Genomic DNA, 23171 nt, shown 5'->3' with positions numbered 1-23171 from the left:
TATTACCCTTCCAAACAAATTTCCTAACTTATACGTACCACTGCGGATTAAGTGAAGGCCATCTGAACGCCGACCCCTATCTCCTAATCACACATAGGATCTATAAATCTCACTCCCAGTTTCCCACATATCCACTCCATAGTCTCATTGAAATCCCCAGTCACTCTCCAGTCAGTCAGAATCCCTCCTACACAGTATTACACTGATAACAATCTCCGCTTCCTTAAACACCCGTGCTGCATTTACCAGATCCCACACATCCCCAACTTTGTTGGTACTTATACCAAATACAGTAGAGATAATACGCAACACTGAGCGAGATATCGAGGGACAGCTACTGGAGCTCACTCTAGCGTATAGACCTGAACAGTACTGATTCTCTCATAAGAGCACGTGTATTTTTGGGTGAAGTTTTTGGTGTTATTTATGCGTTTTCAGTGAGTTGACATAAATAAATAGTAGTGTGTGTCATTCCTTGATATCTTCTCTCAACATGAGGGGAAAGGTATGTGCTGTGTTTGGCTGCAGTAATTACGAAGTAGAGAAAAATGCGCGGTCGTTCTTCAGGTTCCCTCGTGACAAGAACATGTAAGTAATATTGTGTTTGCAAATATATTCTTCCAGTGACAGAGATTTTTATAGTACTTCATAATTTTCTGACCTGCTCGACCCATATTTTAACTGGCATAAAATGTAATACGCATATTTTATTCTATAGTGCAGCAGTTAACCTTCAATACCGATGTGTTGTTGTAGGTGTGATCTGTGGGTTTTGAAATGTCACAGAAGCGATTTGGATAAGGTGTACAAGAAAGAAGGGACGTTACGCTTATATAAGAATTATAAGATCTCTTCAGACCATTTCCAGGCCAGCGACTTTAGAAATCCTCGACAATACAGCCAAGGGTATGTTACATTTTTGCTCTAATTGTACGTAAATATTCCTTAAACCATGACTATCGACAGCATTTTCATACTTTTCTTTCTTTATCCCTCTTCTCAGATTAAAGCCGGGATTTTATAGATTATCTTTCTGTTAGTAGGCTTCATGTTAGGAGGAAAATTGTCCAGCTATTAAATGTTAATTCGCCGGGCTGAGTGGCTCAGACGGTTAAGGCGCTGGCCTTCTGACCCCAACTTGGGAGGTTCGATCCTGGCTCAGTCCGGTGGTATTTGAAGGTGCTCAAATACGTCAGCCTTGCGTCGGTAGATTTATTGGCACGCAAAAGAACTCTTGCGGGACTGAATTCCGGCACCTCGGCGCCTCCGGAAACCGTAAAAGGGTAGTTAGTGGGACGTAAAACAAAAAACATTATTATTATTAAATGTTAATACATTGCATCATATGTGTAAGCAATATCTTTCTCTTAGTAGGCTTCATTCATTGCATCACATGTGTAAGGAATGTCAATAAAAATAAGAAAAAAGACAAATCCAACCGTAAGAGTTCAGACAGGAATGCTAAAGCTAAAAAAGTAATGCATAAATGAAAGATCAAGCCATTTCACACCAGTCCATTTCACTTCTTGTTTATATGTCTAATTTCAGTCTTTGAATAATAACCTTTTAAACAATTCTTCATTCATTTATCCAGAATTGCTTTAGCAACTTCGAAGTTAATATCTCAATAACACTTTCTTTCTAGACTAATTTATTTATCCATTTCCGTATATACATTTCCATTGATATTTGAATTTAGCGCGATTTGTTCAGGTCAAGTCACTAGGAGCGCCACCGTCGAAGTGTCTCCCATTTTAGTAAGGCGAAATCCGTAAGTGTCGCGTATTATCTCTACTGTATTTGCTTATACCAGCTTGCCTTACGTTGTTGGTACCAACGTGAAACACTACCATTTTCTCCTTTCCCTCCTCCTCTTCTACTTTCCTCAATATCTGCCTCAACCTAATTCCTGGATAACACTCTACCCTGTAACCCTTTCCTCCACACACTTTCCCCCACATGTCTAACGATGGAATCCTCCATGACCAGAGTCTGAGCCCTACCCATCTAATTTGATCCCCTCCCCTTCTGGTCGGCCTATATTTCCTGATAGCTGCAGAAGCTACTTCCTCTTCCCTTTTCTCCCTCCCATGACCCTGTTCCACCTCTCTTTTCCTATCCTCTACTCTACATTTTCCCTTCCGCCTACTGCCACACATCTCAGCATCAGTTCCCTTTCACTGATCTTCTCCATTGTTGTTCTGTCTGCAGTGACTCGTACCGATTTCTCACAGACACCTATCCTGAATTCTGATCCTGAATAGAGCCCTTAACCTGCAATCTCCTTCCCCTTAGAATATTAGACCACCTGTTTCTACAATTCCCTCCTTTCCTTCCCATCCCTCCTTTACACCTACTGTATCCTGTGCATTGTTTGAGGGAGACCTACAGTACCTTCCTTCCTGTCTTCTGAGAGAATCCTAATTATCTTCCCCAAACTCTCCAACTCCTCCCTCATACTCCTCAGTGCCTTGCCACACCCACAGTTCGTACACTTGCACTGCTTAGCTATTCTTTACTGAAAAATGAAAGGAAAAGGTAAAATAAAATAACTTACTAGGCCTATGTGCAAAAAAATGAACGGAAGGAAATAATGTCTAGGGTAGTATTCAAAGATCACACGACAATAAGGAAATTAATATACTACTACACTACAGTACTACTTAGTAGTATTTTATTTTTGTCCTACAACATCACAAGATAAAAACTGCCGTTAATTACTGACACCGAAAGGAATACGCAAGAATTACACAATTCTAAACTGTAGTTAAGCCTATCCTAATTACAACTACAGAATTCTAGTTAGAGAATTTCTACGGATACCTCTACTATACTGCACAAATATTTTACAATAATAGAATATGCACGCTAATTTCTAATAAGATATTACTCGTATACTACTGTACAGTGCACTTTAATAATTTTAAACTACGTTCAGACGTATCTAATTACAGTAACGTATGTTACTACTAAGCACAAACAGAAATGAAAATTGCAAGGTTGAAATTTGCAAGAAAAAGATTACCAACAAAGCAAAATTCTTAGACAGATTATTATTAGTACCATGCTCTAATAGATACATACGGAAGATACATACACAAAGATACACACGAACATAGCAGGCAGGATACGGTACTATCTAAATATACCGTTAGTACACTACAATTTTCAACTGAAATGTGGTTATATGATTTTTACCGCTGGTGGATTATTATTATTTTCCCTACTACGCCGGACTGAAAATAAAAGTGACCTTTAATGCTAAAAAATAAGAGGTTGTATACAATTATTTCTGTCAAAACTCGGGGGCTTGAACTGCAATATTATTCGGATACAGGACTTTGATTAATGACTTTGACTTGATGAATAAACGAAGGTGCAAAGTACAAAATAAACCGGGAACTTAGACTACAAATTATCGAAATAAAGTAATCAGCTGATTTTTGTATTTGTTTACACAGCTACCGTGTGCATGTACTCATTGATCTCGTCGGAATGCAGTAACAATCGTCAACAACACAAATACTGTTGATTACCGTAATTATCCAGTGAAATACCATGTGTTCTCTTTAACTTCTTTTAAATGGAAGTTCGCACGCGTATCGTGTTATTTAATTTACTAAATTATTATCTCCGTGATAGTTTGAACGGATAAATATACGGAATACCGGTACCGGAAAAGTTGCGGAAGTTACATATCTGTATGATAATCTACCTTTGTAAGTATTATACCAACGAACCTAGAGACATTTAAAAATATTTTTTTACATTTAACATTATTACCTGAAGTATTTCCTAAACCTAAATTTGAAACAAGGTACACCTAGCTAGCCTACTTAGCCTAGAAACCGTAATCTACTGAACACCAACTGAACTACTTGTTATAAAATTCAAATAAATATTACTACTCACAATTTCTACCAACAAGCACTAAACACCAATATATAAATAGCACTAACTGGATCATACAAGCAAAAATTTAAACAATTTCAATAGGTTTTAACAACTTTATTACTACAATAATGTAAGAGCATTCTCAACAGCCGACCATACACAAGCGCATCAGTCTTTAATCATAGCTGGAGACATCAATTCCCTTCATACAGATTGGGGATGTGTCTCAGACACACCTAAAGGTAATAATACTCTTAATGCTGCCTATGAGAATCAATTAATAATCCTGAATGGTGGGTCTCCTACAAGGATAACACCAGCAGGAACTTCACCTAATGTAGTAGGTGTGACTGTGTGTAACATTTCTATGGCTCACAAAAGGCAACTGTCAAGGATACATATATGAGTGACCACTATCCCATCTACATTACAGTAGGTGTAAGCGAACCTAAATACGATCTAAAGGTACCGGTATAGTTTTATACTAGATCACTAAAGCATTTTAACAAAAGTTATTATAGTTCCTATATTTTGACTCATATTCAAAATATAGACGTCTCCAAACTAACATATTTTCAATTGATGGCCATTATTCGACAATATATGGATGAGTGCCATCCATTATTATAAAAATACCTATATATATATAAATACAGTAGCTAAGATACATTGGTGGGATAATCAATGCCTTCAATTGATTGTCACAAGAAAAAAGTATTTCACAGAATTTCGGCGTGACCTAACCCCACAAAATTATATTAATCTTTAAAAAATACACAGCAAAAATGAAAAAAATCAATAATAAACGTAGAGAAGCCTGGAATTCTTTACCTCATGGTTAATTATAATATCCAGTTCCAAAGATATATGGACAGCCATCCGATCATTGACTGAGATCAATCATCACTACAAAGCTAACATCATTGATAGAGATATAATCCAAAAGTTTAATAATAATTCAACACCTGATATAGCAATACCAGATTATCAATTAACTATGCAGGAATGCAGCAATCAATACGGTATATTAATGCAGCACATATATTTAAGTGAACTGGATGCCAGTATTAACAAGAAAATCCACATCGCCTGAACCCGATTATATTACATATTCAATTATCCTTTTATTTCTCTATGGAGCTAAAAGAATACTAATAGACTTCTCGAATCGTATACTGCATTCAACCACTCTCTGAATGGAATGATTTTTCTTAATACCAATACAGAAAAATAACAAAGATCCAATGAACTTCATCAATTATAGAGGAATTGTTCTAGAATCTTGTATTAGAAATGTATTTTTAAATACTCTTAAATCGTCTAATTATGTGTCTGGAATACTACAATCTGTTCCCCAAACACCAATATGCTTTCATCCAAGGAAAAAGTACATTTGGTGCTCATAATATTTTCATAACAGATATCCTGCTTGCTAAATTAAGGGAGCATAGTGCTATTGCCATCTTCTTGGATATCAAAACAGCTTATGATAACGTACGCATTATTCTTCTTTTAAGGAAACTCCAAAATAACAAAATTCCCAATAGATTTACAAATATAGTGGGACAATTATTATCACATAGAAGTTTAATCTTCAAAGCGCCTCGCCAAACGATTCAAAATCGATAATCTCTCAAGGTCTACCTCAAGGTGACATATTAAGTGGCTTACTTTTTGCTTTATATATGCAGGACTTGGAACATCTTGTTTTAAGATCAGCTAGAATCATAGCATTTGCTGATGATATTCTTATATATACTAGCATGAAGACATAGATCTATGTATACAGGGTGAAGCGTAATTCGCGCACTCGGGCGTCGCAGCGCGACTCCTCACATGCCAACAATAAAAAAATGTATCTTACAAAATTTCGTCTTGTGAGTATATCCGGCAGAAAAACGACGTTGAAGAGTAGCAATCTGGCAACACTGTAATCACATGTAGGGTAACTACCTCTGTCAGCAGAAGTTAGTCGTACTGTACAGTTGGTGCAGTGGATAGAGTTTTTTGTTAGCATGCAGAAGGTCGTCCGCCTCTGTGGTGTAGTGGTTAGCGTGATTAGCTGCCACCCCCGGAGGCCCGGGTTCGATTCCCGGCTCTGCCACGAAATCTGAAAAGTGGTACGAGGGCTGGAACGGGGTCCACTCAGCCTCGGGAGGTCAACTGAGTAGAGGTGGGTTCGATTCCCACCTCAGCCATCCTGGAAGTGGTTTTCCGTGGTTTCCCACTTATCCTCCAGGCGAATGCCGGGATGGTACCTAACTTAAGGCCACGGCAGCTTCCTACCCTCTTCCTTGCCTATCCCTTCCACTCTTCCCATCCCTTCACAAGGCCCCTGTTCAGCATAGCAGGTGAGGCCGCCTGGGCGAGGTACTGGTCATACTCCCCAGTTGTATCCCCCGACCAAGAGTCTGAAGCTCCAGGACACTGCCCTTGAGGCGGTAGAGGTGGGATCCCTCGCTAAGTCCGAGGGAAAACCGAACCTGGAGGGTAAACAGATGATGATGATGATGATGCAGAAGGTCGAGTGGTCGATCCTGGGTTGAGGCGCATTTTTTATTTGCTAATTTCCATCTGACATTACCTACTGTTATACAGTAAGACACCGTTTCTGAGGTCACATATATCCTACATTTACAATATTTTGTAACGATGAAACAACAAATACCTGGTTAGACTAATAAGAAATAGACAGCTGAAACAAACAGTCTTTCACATCTAGTAGATGAACTGGTGCGAATAAATTCACGCCCACGACGTGGAAAGGGCGCCTTTCAAAGCTGACCAATGAAAACGATTGTTCGTCCATTTCTAGGATCGTATTATGTAAGTGCAAATGGTTTCTAGAGGACCCGCTGCAATCGCTGTTGACGATTAAGATGCCAGATACCATACCACCTGGACTACATTTACGAAATAAAAAACATACGCCTCAACCCAGGATCGACCCCTCGACCTCCTGCATGCTAACCCAAAACTCTATCCACTGCGCCAACTGTACAGTACGACTAACTTCTGGTGACAGGGATAGTTACCCTACATGTGATTACAGTGTTGCCAGATTGCTATTCTTCAACGTCGTTTTTCTGCCGGATATACTCGCAAGACGAAATTTTGTAAGAGACATTTTTTTATTGCTGGCATGTGAGGAGTCGCGCTGCGACGCCCGAGTGCCCGAATTACGCTTCACCCCGTATAAAAAGCATCGTCCTCTCTGAAAGAAGTCAACCCCTGGGTGTTGGACAATGGATTACAACTTTCTACCAACAAATGCTCAGCTATGTGTTTTACTCATCACAGAAGCTATAATCAAACACCTATTACGATAGAATCACTCGAGATCCCCCTTAGCACAGTTCAAATTCATTTAGGAGTATTTATTGACAATAAATTACAATGAAAAACCCATTTTCATAAACTTCAACAAAAGTCCAATCATATAAATATCATTAAATCAGCTGTAAGGCGACAATGGGGAGCTGATCCCATAGTAAAATTATCATTGCATAAAACTACAGTTCGAGCGAGATTAGAATATGGAGCTCACAATTACGAAACTGCTTCTAGTACAAATCTTCAAAATGAGATATAATCCAATTCAGTGCCCTCCGCCCTTGTATTGGTGCCCTCAAAACAACAACAACGAACGCATTATTAGTTGAAGATGGCGAGCAACCATTGAATAAACGGCGATTAATTATGCAAATTATGTTTCACAGTTCTCATGAGAGCGAATAAATCGAGGAATTTCGCAACTTAATTTAATTTGAAACATTCAAAATGATGTTAGAAGTATCATTTTAATATTTTTATCATGCATTTTCATCTATCCAGCGAAGTGAAATATAAGAGAAAACGTTATTTGATGAATTGAAATTTCTAAATAATCAGTTTGTTGGCCTCTTTTCTAGTAGAATATATATGCTTCAAGTTAATTATATGTGGGGCGTACTTGTTGGCGAAGCGTTTTCATACCTGTAAAAGTGATTTTCCCTATGATGTTACATTTATCATGTTAAATTACCGCCGTTTATAGAATATGTGCGTGATATTTTCGTGTTAGCCAATACCAGCAATCCGAGTACTTCGGCCGCCATGTTTTTTGTATTACGGTCTGAGGATTGGAGCAACACCTCCTAGATATATAAGGCCTCACAACTGTTCTGGGAATATACTGTGACGTCAGCATAGGGAGGCAAGCTTGAACCTTTTCAGTAATAACACAGGAATGAATTTGGCCAACACCTCCTAGATATATAAGGCCTCACAACTGTTCTGGGAATATACTGTGACGTCAGCATAGGGAGGCTAGCTTGAACCTTTTCAGTAATAACACAGCAATGAGTTTGGCCATGTAACGCTGAAATTAGAAGAGTTTTAATTCGTTTAATGATGCCAATTGCTAATACCGTTGTACGTAATGGTACTGATGTGTGTGTAAGGAGAATTTCGACAGTGAAAACGAAGTGCATGCATTAAGTTTACGAAAGACGAGGTTATGCGGCAGATATGTTTACGTGCAATTCCAAGACAAGACTACAGATTTATAAATATCTCAATGGTGAGTAACTATTATTATTACATTCTCACACAATCATAATGAGTGTAGGCCTATAACGTATTTAACTACACGCAACAGCTGGTGATCTATAGGCATATTTACTCTTCAGTGATATAAGGTTATGTTAGCTCAAAATCATGGGATATATTATTTCAACGGTATTGTTATTTTTATTATTATACGCATTAAAACATACACCTACAAGAGCTGCTGGTGTAGGCCGAATCACTCTGTAAATGCACGAATTTCGCTCATGGTGATACATTATTTTACAGGTATGCCACAGACATTTCAAAGTCGGTGATATTTTATGGGAAGTAACTGATACTGATCCTCAGGAAAAACTTTTAACTACTCCTCTTCCAAGACCATGACTGTCAGAGACTGCAGTGGCTTATATCTTTCCCAACTGCCCATCATATTTATTTTCACATTCTGGCAGGTGAGGAGAAGAACCAGGCAAAAATGTAGAATAAAATAAGGAGCAATAAACAGAGCCACTGAAGATAGTAGATATCTCATACACAGAATTTAAATCCACAATCTTACACAGCTGAAAAGTACAATAAACATGTTGTTACCTGATGGTTGCTGCACTGTGATGAAGGGAACGTAAGTAATTTTCCTGTACGTCGATACATCAAGGCAACCATACTGCATAGCGTATGTAATCATCTTATAGGACATGGCCTTTATTCTAAACGGGTTTTATTAAAGTATAACATATTTCTAATGTATGTGTGGACAAAATGACTGATACAAATGCAGTATATTCTTTAGTTACAAAACATCATAGCTGCATCACAAGGAATGAGTATAACAATGTGTAGAAAGATTCAAGAAATAAGTTAATTCTAGTCCAAGTTGGTGAATTGAACACCGAGGATGATGCCTCCACAATTCATTTAATAGTCATAGTTAAAAAATTCTTAGTTCATAAAGGAGTATGTGTATGATTTTCCTGTTATTTGTTGAACCTTCTGTCTGATATCTCCTCATGTTTACAAATTTATGTCTGACCCCGAGGTGAAGGAATATAATGCATGCCTCTTACCCGGAGGCCCCGGGTCCGATTCCCGGCGAAGACAGAGATTTTTACCTAGATCTGAGGGCTGGTTCGAGCTTCATTCAGCCTGCGTGATTGCGAGCTATCTGACGGTGAGGTAGCGGCCCAGGTCTAGAAAGCCAAGAATAACGGCTGAGAGGATTCGTCCTGCCGAACACAAGACACCTCGTAATCTGCAGGCCTTCGGGCTGAGCAGGGCCAAGGCCAAGCCCTTTAGGGCTGTTGCACCGTGCGATTTTTACAAAATTTATGAGACAGTAGCAATTTAATGTTGGTAGTCCAATATTAGGACATAATCTTACATACTTTCTGGAATACATAAAACATAAAGTTCAAGATTTCGAACAGAATGACAAATTGGTAACATCGATGGTAGGTGAAATTCCCATTAAACCATACATGATCTTCAAGGGTGGAAATACTGCAAATACTGCCAGTGATGCTACATCAGCTTAGATGTTATGCCTATGCTAATATTATAGTTCAGTTATTATGAGATTCGACTTGACGTTTGAGCGCTGCCTTTTGGCGGAGGGTAAGTGAATTAATCAACAGCCAATCATAGGCAGCCGATCGCTTCGATAGAGCGCATTAGACTCCAGTTCCGATCAGCAGTGTTGCCGATTTGTTGTTTACTGTAACCACGCGCTATCAGCTGTGTGTTCACCACACATAACACAATCCTCCACCACAATAACACGCAGTTACCTACACATGGCAGATGCCGTCCACCCTCGTTGGAGGGTCTGCCTTACAAGGGCTGCACCCGGCTAGAAATAGCCACACGAAATTATTAAGCTGTGTGTTGTATTGTGCTCAGTTCTTTTCGCGGTCTTTGTGTGTCTTTGTGCTAGGTTGTTGTTCGTTTATATTTCGTAGTGTAGAGTTTATAAATGTATTGTTTAGTATTTTTAATAGTATAGCGCGTTATATTGTAGTGAATAGTGTGCAAGAGGTGATCTATTTTTTATAGTAGCTTAGTTTAATATTTCGTTCGGTAGTTATATAGTAGGATAATTTTAGGCCCGTGTGTGAATTTGATATTGTCATGTCGATGCCTACGTCTAAGGATGAAGCTCCCGAGAGAAAAAAGCCCTTCGGACGCGGTACTCCAATAAGGATCCAGGCCCGGGTAATTGTTTGTAATGTTAGGGAGTCATTCTTGACAAAGCACTAACAATGGCGGCTAGAAAGAATGAGTTGAACTGGTTGAAGGAGCACAATATTTCGGTTCGCGATTACATGGGGACGGGGGATCTTACGTATCTCCTGAAACAAAACAAGCCTCAGTGCCCTGTTTATGTGGTGGATAGCCAGAAGGAACGGCCATAAAATAGTTCACCTTCCACTATACCATTGCCATTTTAACGCCATAGAACTGATCTGGGCCCAAGTGAAGGATTATGTAGCTGAGAATAACCGACTCTTCACAGTTTCGGAAGTTGAAAGACTTATTTTCGAAGCCGTAGGCCGTATAAGTGCGGAGGACTGGAGCGACGTTATGAGACACACGAAATCCGAGATGATTAAGGCTTGGGAGAAAGAAAGTCTCACAGACGATTATGGTGAAGACTTTATTATCACTTTAGAGTCAAGCGAGAATTAAACTTCAACAGACGATGCAATGCCGATAGTGACTTAGAAATGAGTGGTATATTTGCTTTGTAGGATTATTTCCTTCGTTACGGGAAACTGAATCTAACACCAACGCGAGATCTTCTACATGGTGAGTAGAAATTTAATTTAATTTTCTCACGTTTTATCTGTTCAAGCATTGACATATTTTTATCTTGTAGCCTTATCCTAAATGTGTTTTGTATTATTGATCATATGTGAATCATGTATGTTGCTACAAAGAATTTACATTTCTGTTCGTGTTGTGTATCGTAAATCGGCTGTTTGTATTCGTAGCAGTTTGGCACCAACGGCTGACTTCCGGCTAACTGTCAAGTCGAAACTCATAAAAACGGAACTATACACGTGCTAGTTTTCTTTTAAGATCATGTAATGCCTATTTAAATTGAAATATGTTTGTAACATCCTGTTGTGCTGTGAACAATTCGGCCCAAGTAAGTTAACATTGCAAAATGCTGTCATGTTTTACATCTGTTTGCTTTTATTCTTTAATGGCAGGGTCACTAAAATATGGTAATAACGACAATATAATTCAATATCCTTTAACTTTGAAATGCTATTTGTTAGTAAATAAATTATTCCATTGGCAAAAAATATTAAAATCATGCCTGTGTTTAACCATGTTTCGCGTTTCTCTGCATTGCCATCGCCTCCTTAGCGTGACGTCACCACGCTGTTGTTAGGGCTTATTATCTAGGAGGTGTTGATTGGAGTCGGTCTTGCGCATACAGACCCCACAACGAACATAGCGTTTCCCTCCATAGCACTGCCGTCTCGATCCTCTTATACTGCCTGCTCTGTGCCATTAGTTTAACACAGGAAGACGCGACTACCAATATTTCTCCAAGCCGCCGTAAGAGTGCAGCAGTAGACGCACAATCTTCGCTATCAGTGTGTGTGTAGCACTGTGTTATTGGTGCATGAATGTGTGTGAAAACCTGAGTTATTTCGTATGATGAGTAAACGTGTCTGGTCACTTCCATTCATACAAGAGATATTTTGTATAGAACTGTGAAATAAAATAATCATGTTTTGCTTATAGATATTTCAAAGGTGATTTTAAGGTGTTGGTACTTGCTTCTTTCCGTTTGTGCATGGAATATTTTTCGTAGAACTGAAACTTCAGATACTTTCCCCTAAATATTCAACTGTTGTGTACCATTTTGCCAATCTCGGCAAGGTGGTTCGCAGCCAAAAGAGATACGACTCCATGAAATACTGTCTAGAAGGTAATTAAGAGAAAACCGGCTGTCGGCTTTATCTAGGCAAGGAGCTAATAAAGGAAGTAATTGGATATCCTCAGATTACTCTCGCATCTGTGCCTTTACACCTTATTTCAGAAGGTGATGGAACCTCCGCGGCTCAGGCAGCAGCGCGCCGGCCTCTCACAGGTGGGTTCTGTAGTTCAAATCCCGGTTACTCCATGTGAGATTTTTGCTGGTCAAAGTGGAGGTGGGACAGGTTTTTCTCCGGATACTCCGGTTTCCCTGTCATATCTCATTCCAGCAACACTCTCGAATATCATTTCATTTGTCATTCATTAATCATTGCCCCGGAGGAGTGCGATAGGCTTCGGCAGCGGCATAATTCCTATCCTCGCTGCTAGATGGGACTTCATTCATTCCATCCCTGACCCGGTCGAATGACTGGAAACAGGCTGCGGATTTTTTTTCAGAAAGTGATTAAAGCCGTGAAGGATAGTGGATTCCTTGTGATAAGAATTGTGACGGACAAATCACAAAACAATCGTCTTCGTGTTTAGACATTTTGGACAACCGCAGATATCCAGACAATGATATTCCAATCAAACTAGAAACAGGAAATCAAATCCTAATTTGCGGGTACTAGGTTCGTGTTGTTGAAGAGAGGATGGAGTGTAGCATTTGTTTCAGCAACATCTCACTGCCTGGAGCTTCGACACCGCTAAATGGAACTGATTATGCATCAGGAGAGGATGTGTTCGATACCCAAAACCTTGTTTTGCTGCTCTGGTGAAGCATCTGCAGGTGTTGATTTAAGCTGCTGTGTCCTATTGTCGAAGTCCTTCAGACGTACGAGTGTAATACGAGGACTTGCGACGTCTTCCCTTTCAGAATACCGGGCGAGTTGACCGTGCGGTTAGAAGCGCGCAGCTGTGAGCTTGCATTCGCGAGGTAGTGGGTTCGAACCCCACTGTCCGCAGCCCTGAAGATGGTTTTCCGTGGTTTACCATTTTCAAACCAGGAAAATTCTGGGACTGTATCTTACTTAAGGCCACGGTCGCTTCCTTCCCATTCCTAGGCCTTTCCTATACCATCGTCGCCATAAGACCTGTGTCGCTGCGATGTAAAACAAATAGAAAAAACTTTCAGAATGTGTTTTGTTACAGTGTGAGGTCAAAGAACATCAGCAAACTGTTAGTGATATTTTCCGAACCAAGTTCGGAAGACCTCTATTATTTGATATTGCGTTGGAATGAACTCAAAAAGTACGGTACCACTCCAAGCCTTCGTCCAGGAAAATCTTTAACCAACTGCGACTTCATACAGGTAACATTGCCAACATTTAATATTGCTGATGTAATTTGCGAGCTTCAGTGAACATATGACCATACTGCATAGTGTTTTGTAGGCTGTCGTCATTACAATAAATTTAGAACATAGTGCGTCTATGCCTGCCATCTAGCGGAGAAATTTTGTCGCAGAAGAGTCGCAAAAAGGCTCGCATAGAGCAGGCAGTATAGGAGGATCGAGTCGGCGGTGCTTCATAGCCAGTACATTACACAGGCAAGCCCTGGTTTGACGAGGATTGTTACACCCAAAGGAAAGTAACCTTGGAGAAACTCCACACATGGAGAGAACACAAAACGGAAATAACGCTGAAAGAATATTCAGAAGAAAGGAGTAAATACAAGGAATTAATCAGAAAGAAGCGTCAAGACTCCATTGTAAAGCAAGAGCTGGAAACAATAGCAATCCCAGAATCAAAACCGTATAGAATACTTGAACCCCACAGAACGAAAGTGAATCCCACTTTACCGATGAAAATATGGGAGGAGCATTTTTCAAGTATATATCAAAGGACCCAAATGGCCGTCACACAGACTCGAACCACGCAGCAGGATCCAATCGTGCCAATCACAGTGGAAGAAGTATGGAATGTATTTCAAAGATGTAAACAAGGAAAAGCGCCAGGTCCGGACAACCTCACAAACGAGCTTCTAAAAGAATCAGTTTCTCTAACTGTAGTTATATGGACAGCAATATTCAATGAATGCATCGTAAGAGGAAAATCCCTAGTAGGTGGAGGGAATCTACTATCCAGGTGCTATATAAAGGAAAAGGGCCAAAGGACTCACATCCTACCACAAGCCATGATGTACATACCAGAAGAACAATATGGATTTACTGCCGGTAGATCAACAATCCAAGGAATTGAGAGGGTACTTAGCATCATATGGGATGCTACAAGCATAACTGGAGGCTTCGTTTACGCTATCTTCGTGAATTATACTAAAGCGTTCGATGGAGTTAACAGAACCATTCTATTTAGGAAACTATATTTTATCTTAGGACCGGGGAATCCACTATTGCACTTATTGGAAGATATACTAAGTTCTAACTGGCTTACGGTTAGTGATAAAGTAGGCCGGTCTGGACTTATAACCCAGACGAATGGCGTACTCCAAGGGGACCCTCTCAGCCCAATGCTTTTTAATCTGTTGACTCACGTCGTCATCAGTGAGGTGGCCTCGGAAGATATTGCAATGTTCTTGTACGCTGATGACATGATATTGCTATCAAAAAACAGAAAATCCCTGCAGCAAGGACTCAATAAGCTAAACGAATGGTCTCTGAGAAATGATCCAGAGATAAATACCAGCAAAACAAAAATTATGAAATTTAGGCGAGGAGGAAATATCTCTACAGAAGATGTCTTTGACTGCGGCAATAACAAACTAGAGCTGGTAAACTCGTATCGTTATTTAGGCTTAACCTTGCAAGTAACTGGGAAGACGTTTACTAAACACATAGAGGAACGTTGCACTGCAGCGATCAAATACATATTTGAAATAAAGAGCATTAAGAAACTATCAGTAAGATCCGCCCTCAATCTCTTTAACATTAAGATAGCTCCAATAGCCTGCTATGCCATCAGCAAAATATGGACGCACCTCACTATGGCCAACCTGGGGAGACTGGAAGCTGTGAAAGCCACCTACTTGAAAAGAGCATTACGGCTACACAGAACAGTTCGGACACGGTTAGTGTACAAACTGGTAGACACGGACTTTTTCATAAGGGAGATAATGATACGTGATAATCTAGAACCACCCCAGCATATGAGGCCCACATCGAACAAAGAGAGCAAAAGCTTGCAGCAATAGATCCAGATTTCTACGAAACTCCTGTAATGAACACAGATGTATGGAAAGAGTCCAACTTTGAACTCCGACATGTCTTCACGCGGACTGCAGCGCATGGCTTTCACCACAGGATTTGTCACCAACGAGGTTACCATCATGCTTCAACCAAGTGTTCCTGTACGCTTTGCGGCTTGTATTGCCCTCAGTACCACTTGCTTGATTGTAAGGAGAGGATAAATTCCCTGAATTTCTATGCAAACGATGATAACTTTCAAGGGACCTTATAACCATTATTTGTTAAAAGTACACAGTGTGTTTAATAAATCTATATATAGGCTGGCGCATGCGCTGTGATTTGTTTACTGGTACGTAGCAGCTTACCCGAAGACATTTCCTGGTAGGTGCTGTTGGAAGTGGTGGTGGTGGTGGTGATTATTGTTTTAAGAGGAAGTACAACTAGGCAACCATCCTCTATATAACACTAATCTGAGGGAAAAAATGGAAGGGATCCGACACTTCGAAAAATGAAGATATCGGCCAAAGGAAGACAAGGGCCACGAAGGGCGTGAAAACGAAAGACTCCCTAGCCCTCGCAAACCTAATAGCGTCGGGGTCGGAAAAGAACAAGAGTTGACCAAGGGAGGTCGGACAGGATAGATGAAAGTGAGGAGCCTGGCACAAGTAAGTGGAAGCAATGCCAGGACTCAGCTAAGGGCCCCGTGGTCGCCAACCCACGATCCAAAGTTCAGAGCCCCTGGGGTCCCTTTTAGTCGCCTCTTACGACAGGCAGGGGATACCGTAGGTGTTATTCTACCGCCCCCACCCACAGGGGGATGCTGTTGGAAACTCTTTGGTGGCAAAATGACTGTGATTATAGCATTTATTTCAACAGCGTGAAGAATAATTTGGTTGACATTGCTGGATTATAACAGAATATCGTTGTAGCATATGACTGACGGTTCTTTTTACAAATACTTCGACTAGTGTTCCTTTAGTTGAAAAGTGACATTTTAACAGCATAGAGTTCTCTCTTCATAGCCAGTCTATTACATAGGCTAGAAAATACGCCGTTATTTGTGCACGTAGCAGCTTGACGTGGAACATTCTTTGCCAGGTGATATTGGAAGTGCCTTGGGTGGTGAAGTGACTGTGGTTATAGTGTTCATTTTAAGTGAAAAATGAGGACGATATTGTTGCATTATGACAGAAAATCGTTGAATAATGAAGACATTTTAAGTAAGCCTTTTGGTTCTCGATCATTTAGCGAAAACAGCGACATTATAACAGTGTTAAGACTAGTGCCGGCGGCGATAGCAAGACAAACATTTCTTCATAAGGACAAGGGTAGAGAATATTTACGTCATTTTAATGTGAATCATTACGAGAAACTAATTGGCTAGCTGGAAGTTGTCGTTTTAATCAATTATTTTGCTGGCCATGCTTATTATTTTGTAATGAAAAAACAGTTTGGAACAAGGAGGGTTATGGTAATTTAAATAATCTCTGTAATGCCATTGTCAAACAAGAACGATCGCAAAGTCATTTACGTTCGTTTGTTCAGCTTACGTGCTTACTTATAAAATGTTTTGAATGAGTGATGATTTCTTGATGTAATCATTAAATCAAAGAGCGGGGATTAGATATCAAAATATTATATCCTAACCTAAATTATTTCCATTTATGCTATTTTCATAGTGTAATAGTTTCAAACGTAGCTACTAAAACAATTTCACCATAAATATGCACACTCTATTCCATATACTGCTTCACTATCTTTTATCTCCACAAAACTGCCGCAAAACTCGTTATGTCCAAATGTTTTGCTAATAACATGGGTTCTATAAATGTTGTGGATATTTTGCGGTATGACGAAGATGAACGCTTACTGTTTAATTACAAAATTTCAACCTCCTATCTTTGTTTCATAACAAATGACAGTTTTTGCGCTTCCTGAAAAACTTGTTTGTCTGCACATAGCGGGTTTTGCAACTCGACAACTCATTTCTGAGTGCACTTTTAGTCAGTTTAAACAACACTATCACACATTTGGAGGGCACGATTAATACCTTACCTCCAGAGTACATCTTCCCCTTGAATAAGGCAAAGTCTATGTACAGTAGTTCTCTCTGTCACTTCTTGGAGCGTTCATACATACTGCATATTTGATAAGGCGTTCCACATTCCTCACCATAAATCCAGCATTATATGCCACACTTCTAGGTGTATTTCCACTAGTTTTTCTATGTATGTCCATTTTATTGCATCACTTTCATTGTAAAAAATGTTGCCCAAATTAGCCAAAGAATTCTGCACCAATTTGAGCATGTGGCTCATATCCAAACAAATAAAAACTGGCCCTTTTGTAACTGGGTGTTCAAATAACCAGAGCCCCGCAATATGGTCAGAGCAGTGGTCACTAAATTTCCCTTAATTTATTCTGACAAACTATCAATTAAAATATAAGCAGTGGTCATTGATGGCGTTTACCGGAAGTACAAGGGTCTCCTTTGCTTCTGGGAATGAATCATCATCGACATCAGTCTCCATGTCCACATAAAAACATGTGCTTCTTTTGTAAAGCCAGGAGAGTCATCTACAATTTGGTACAATTTTCTAAGTGTGCGTAGATGAGGCAAGCATACATTGAACACCTTCCTTACAGTCGTAATCCTTACTGGAATAAAAGTGCATTGTAAGGGCAAAGCATAGTAACCCTTGAGAATGCTGTTGCTGTTTGTTCCCCAGTATTTTCTGAAACAGTTTTTCAGTAGGACCGGAGAAGGAAGCATGTGGAGGTAGAAGAAAATTGTATTTTCCTGGAATGAGTGTGGAAAATCTCGGGGACAACCACTCTCAGGATGGTCACTGCCAGGACCGAGATTCGAACCATCTATTTCGAACATCCGGCTCAGCCACACAGTCATGGTGCATGACGTATGGCTATGCTGTGAGGTCTAGAAATATATTTGGAAAATGTTCAAAGTAAGGTAAGTCCACGATGCGAGTCCTGGAAGGAATTTTGGTCTTTGGTCTAAGGAGTGCAAGTCAGAACTAAACTATACGTACAATATTTCATTTGGCCGTAATTGTACAAGTAGGCCTACATGTTAATATCCATGTAGGGGAGAAGAGTACAAGTCATTTTGTGACATACTCGTTTTCCCTGGCAGCCTAGATACCCTACGTAATAATGTCGGTGTCTTTTCAGTTACAGATTTTAATCCTTACCTGTGGAAAGATATCTTACTCCCCTCTTAAAATCTCTGACTGTAATTGTAAGTAGTGCAAGATATGACCATTTTTGTTACATATTTCCAAATTGGCATACTTCAATTATCACATTTACGAAAATGCGTGCTTCTGTATGTTTGTAATATATTACAATTATGTAAAAAAAAATCCGCGTATGCCGATACTGATTACTTGAAATCTCCCCCTTATGCCGACAGCCCGAGTATATTCATCGTAGGTGTCCAACATCAGCTGATTTGATCTTAGCGCCGTTTTCTGCTGGCAGCGCTCCCTCTATTTATTTGAATGCTCGAAGGGTTAGTATGGTTAGCTGCCACCCCCGGAGGCCTGAGTTCGATTCCCGGCTCTGCCACGAAATTTGAAATGTGGTACGAGGGCTGGAACGGGGTCAACTTAGCCTCGGGAGGTCAACTGAATAGGCTGGGGGAGGGGGCGTTCGAATTCCACCTGAGCCATCCTCGAAGTGGTTTTCCACTTCTCCTCCAGGCAAATGCCGGGATGGTACCTAACCTAATGCCACGGCCGCGTCGTTGCCGCTTCCTTGCCCATCCCTTCCAATCTTCCCATGTCCCCACAAGGCTCCTGTTCAGTATAGAAGGTAAGACTGCCTGGATGAGGTACGGGTCCTCATCCCCAGTTGTATATCCACGACCCACTGTGTTAAGCTCCAGGAAACCGACCTTGAGGCGGTAGAGGTGTGATCCCTCGCTGAGTCCGAGGGAAAAACAACCCTGGAGGTTAAACGGATTAAGAAAGAGGAAAGAAAGAAAGAACTATCAATGACTGCACACACCCCCAAGTTAGGAGCTCCTGGGCCCTGTTAGTCGACTCTTACGACAAGCAGGGGTTACCGTGGGTGCTATTCTAGCAGCCCCACCCACAGAGAGGGTGGCGACAGCAGAGAATACAGTAATGGACATCTACTGTATCGTAGGTACATAATCATCTTCTAAATATTTTTGTTCAGAAGACTGTGCCTTCTGGACAAGAACGTTTTATTCCTAAATAACTGCTGGTTGTAACACCGAGGGGAGTGGCCAGACATGTTAACGCGTTGCGGCTATGGAACCAAGCTCTGCGCGAGTGGGTTGGAATCCCACCGTTGGCTGTCCTGGGGATGATGTGTGTGTGGTTTCCCCGGTTCACTTCCAGGCAAATGCTGGGAAAGTTCCTATTAATGCCCAAAGACGATTCCTTACACATCCTTATCCAATTTAATTCACCATCCAATCATTTCATCAACTCTTCAACTGAGGTTGGCGTCTGAAAGGGAATCTGGATGCAAAAGCATGCAACATAAGTGCATTTCACCTCATCCCCTATCACCCCCTGTGGGTGGGAGCGGTAGAATAACACCCACGGTATCCACTGCCTGTCATAAGAAGCGACTAGAAGGGCCCCAGCGCCTCTGAATTTTGGAGCGTGGTTTGGGGACCACGGGACACTTAGCTGAGTCCTGGCGTTGTTTCAACTTACTTGTGCCATGCTCCTCACTTGCATCTATCCTGTCCGACCTCCCTTGGTCAAATGTTCTTTTCTGACCCCGACGCTATTAGGTTTCCGAGGGCTAGGAAGTCTTTCCTTTTCACGCCCTTCATGGCTCCTGTCCTTCTTTGGCCGATACCTTCTTTTTTCGAAGTGTCGGAACTCTTCCATTTTCTATATCTGATTAGTGTTATATAGAGGATGGTTGCCTGTTGTACTTCCTCTTAAAACAATAATCACCGACATCACCACCACCATCATCCCCTATCACGTATCAGAAAAAAAGGCGTAGACATACATACAACTGCCATCGTAAGTACCTACATTAACTGTACAGCCAACATACGGCACTGAAATACTTATTTTTGCCTAAAGGAGTAAAATTTCTTCCAATAAGGCAGCAATTATAAAGCAGATAATAATATGGCCTAATGTTTCGATTCTGCTGCTTAGTGTCTATAGTATTTTTCTACTCTGATGGCGGGCGGCCAACATGCTGTCAGGGGAAGTGGGGTGCGGGCAGTATGTCACTGCCCAATCAGACAAAAGATCGCCTAGCGGTGGCGCTGAGAACTATTCAGTCGCCTGGAGACTTTGCCGCGTTCACTTCGCTCCACGAACTGCTGTGTTGCCGAGTAGTCTTACAGTGTGCGCTGGGTATTACAAAGAGCTTGTTTGACGAGTTTGTTTTATGAGTAATTCTTGCCGCGTCCTTTACTGCATTCTTCGATTAACGTTTTCGTGCCATGTGATGTGACGTTAGTTTTTTCTATTGTTTCTATTTGTGTTGCTCTGTGTTGTTTTTTATAAAATAATTGCACTATACGTATATCGTACAATGGCGAAGAGGAAGGAGATAAGGAGCCAGGGTAACAAACTGATCAGCAATATTCATGAATATTTTCAAAAGGAAGCAGAAAATAATGGTCCTTTAGTGAGTGTGTATAAAGTGCAGCGCAGAGTGTCGGAAGCTTGTCAAGTTAGTACGCGAACCGTTCAGCGTATAGTCAAGGAAGGTAAAGACAGTACCCAGTCATCTGGTTCCATCTCATTTCAATCACCGCGCAAACGAATCAAAAGGAACTGTATAACAAAGGCAATCGACGGATTCCATAAAGATGTAATTAGAAGAACTCTCCTCAGTTATTACGTAAAGGGTGAATACCCGACACTGAACAAATTACGTGGTGATTTAGAAAGAGATATAAAATGTAAATGGGGAGTTACTTCATTGTGGAGGATACTGAAGTCTATGGGATTCAAGTATAAGAAAAGCAACGACGGGAGAAGATTTTTAATGAAGAGAGCTGATATAGTAACAGCCAGAGTAACGTTTTTGAGAAAAATGCATCTCCTGAGGAATAAGGACCCATCGCCCCATATATTTTATTTAGATGAGACTTACATTCATCAGAATTACGCTCCAACGAAAATCTGGCAAGATAAAGAGGGTACAGGAAGTTTAAAAGTTTCTGTAGGGAAAGGTGGACGAATTATTGTTTGTCATGTAGGTTCCAGTCGCACTGGTTTTCTACAGGAATGTAAATTGGTTTTCAGGCCAAAGGTGAAATCGACCAGTGATGACTACCACACTGATATGAACGCTATGGTTTTTAAAGAGTGGTTTTTGAAGTTTTTAGACGCTCTTGACGAAAGGAACATCAAAGACGCAGTGATTGTAATGGACAATGCCAGCTACCATTCAGTACAGCTAGAACGAATTCCTACAACGAACACACGAAAAGTTGATATTATATCGTGGTTATCTGCTAGGAATATTCCTCATGACAGCAATCACACCAGACTCGAACTGTTGTCTCTTGTGAAACAATTCAAGCCAAAGGCAAAAATGTACGAAATTGATACACTTGCTGACAGAAAGGGTCATACCGTTGTTCGCCTGCCACCCTATCACTGTCAATATAACCCCATAGAGCTGGTTTGGGGAAACGTTAAAACTGCTGTAGGGAAAAGGAACAAAACGTTCAAACTAACTAACGTCCAATCTTTAATGGAAGAGGAGCTGGATAAAGTAACCAAACAGGAGTGGAAGGCTTGTGTGTCTCATGTTGAAAAATTTCAAGAGGACGATTACAAAAGGGACGTGGTATTGGACACAGTCATGGGCGATATCATCATAAATCTGCGAGACGACAGCCACAGTGAGGAGTCGAGTGACGAGGATATTTCCGGTGACAGCTCTGGTGACGATGGCGAGTGTCGGGGTGCTGTAACACGGATCCTTCAGCTGGAATAAGGTAAGATAAAGTAAGAAAATGTGTTGTGTAACTCTATACTTTTGAACGAATTGTTTTTCGGTCTGTTGTCAATGCACTTGTTATATGCATTACTAACTAACTCGTATCATACTACATCGAAGATATAAGAAAATAATAGAAATAAATACATAAATAAATCAAAATAATAAAACTCATCTACGGGCCATAATCGAACTGTAACATACGAAGCTCTGTATTTCATTGTTATGTGGATTTCAACACAACTTTAACGCGCGCGGGCGCTCCTGGCAACGTTGTAGTAGTGACCTCTTTCTCTCTCTCTTAACGGCCTCTCGCGTCGTGCTGGATTGGTCGGCCCCATGCTCCCCGCTTCCCCTGACAGCATGTTGGCCGCCCGCCATCAGAGTAGAAAAATACTATAGTTGCCGACCAAGAGAATCTGCTTCGACAGGTCGACTGTTGTGAACAGCGCGTTGACGCCAGCTGATCGATGAACTTTCAAGTCGGAATTTATATTTGTACTAGCTGATGTACCCGTGCTTCGCTACGGAATTCTCAAAAAGGCTGACTTTGTGGTTTTCCTAACTGAAGTTAACATATGTCATTACAAAAATGTCATTAGGAATGTAGCGATTAAAAGCAATGTTTTCACATAAAATACTCGATCAAATGAAAAACTACACATTTTCTCAC

The sequence above is a fragment of the Anabrus simplex genome, chromosome 1 (assembly GCF_040414725.1).
Source record: "Anabrus simplex isolate iqAnaSimp1 chromosome 1, ASM4041472v1, whole genome shotgun sequence".
Classification (NCBI taxonomy): Eukaryota; Metazoa; Arthropoda; class Insecta; order Orthoptera; family Tettigoniidae; genus Anabrus; species Anabrus simplex.
This window is presented reverse-complemented; position numbering follows the sequence as displayed.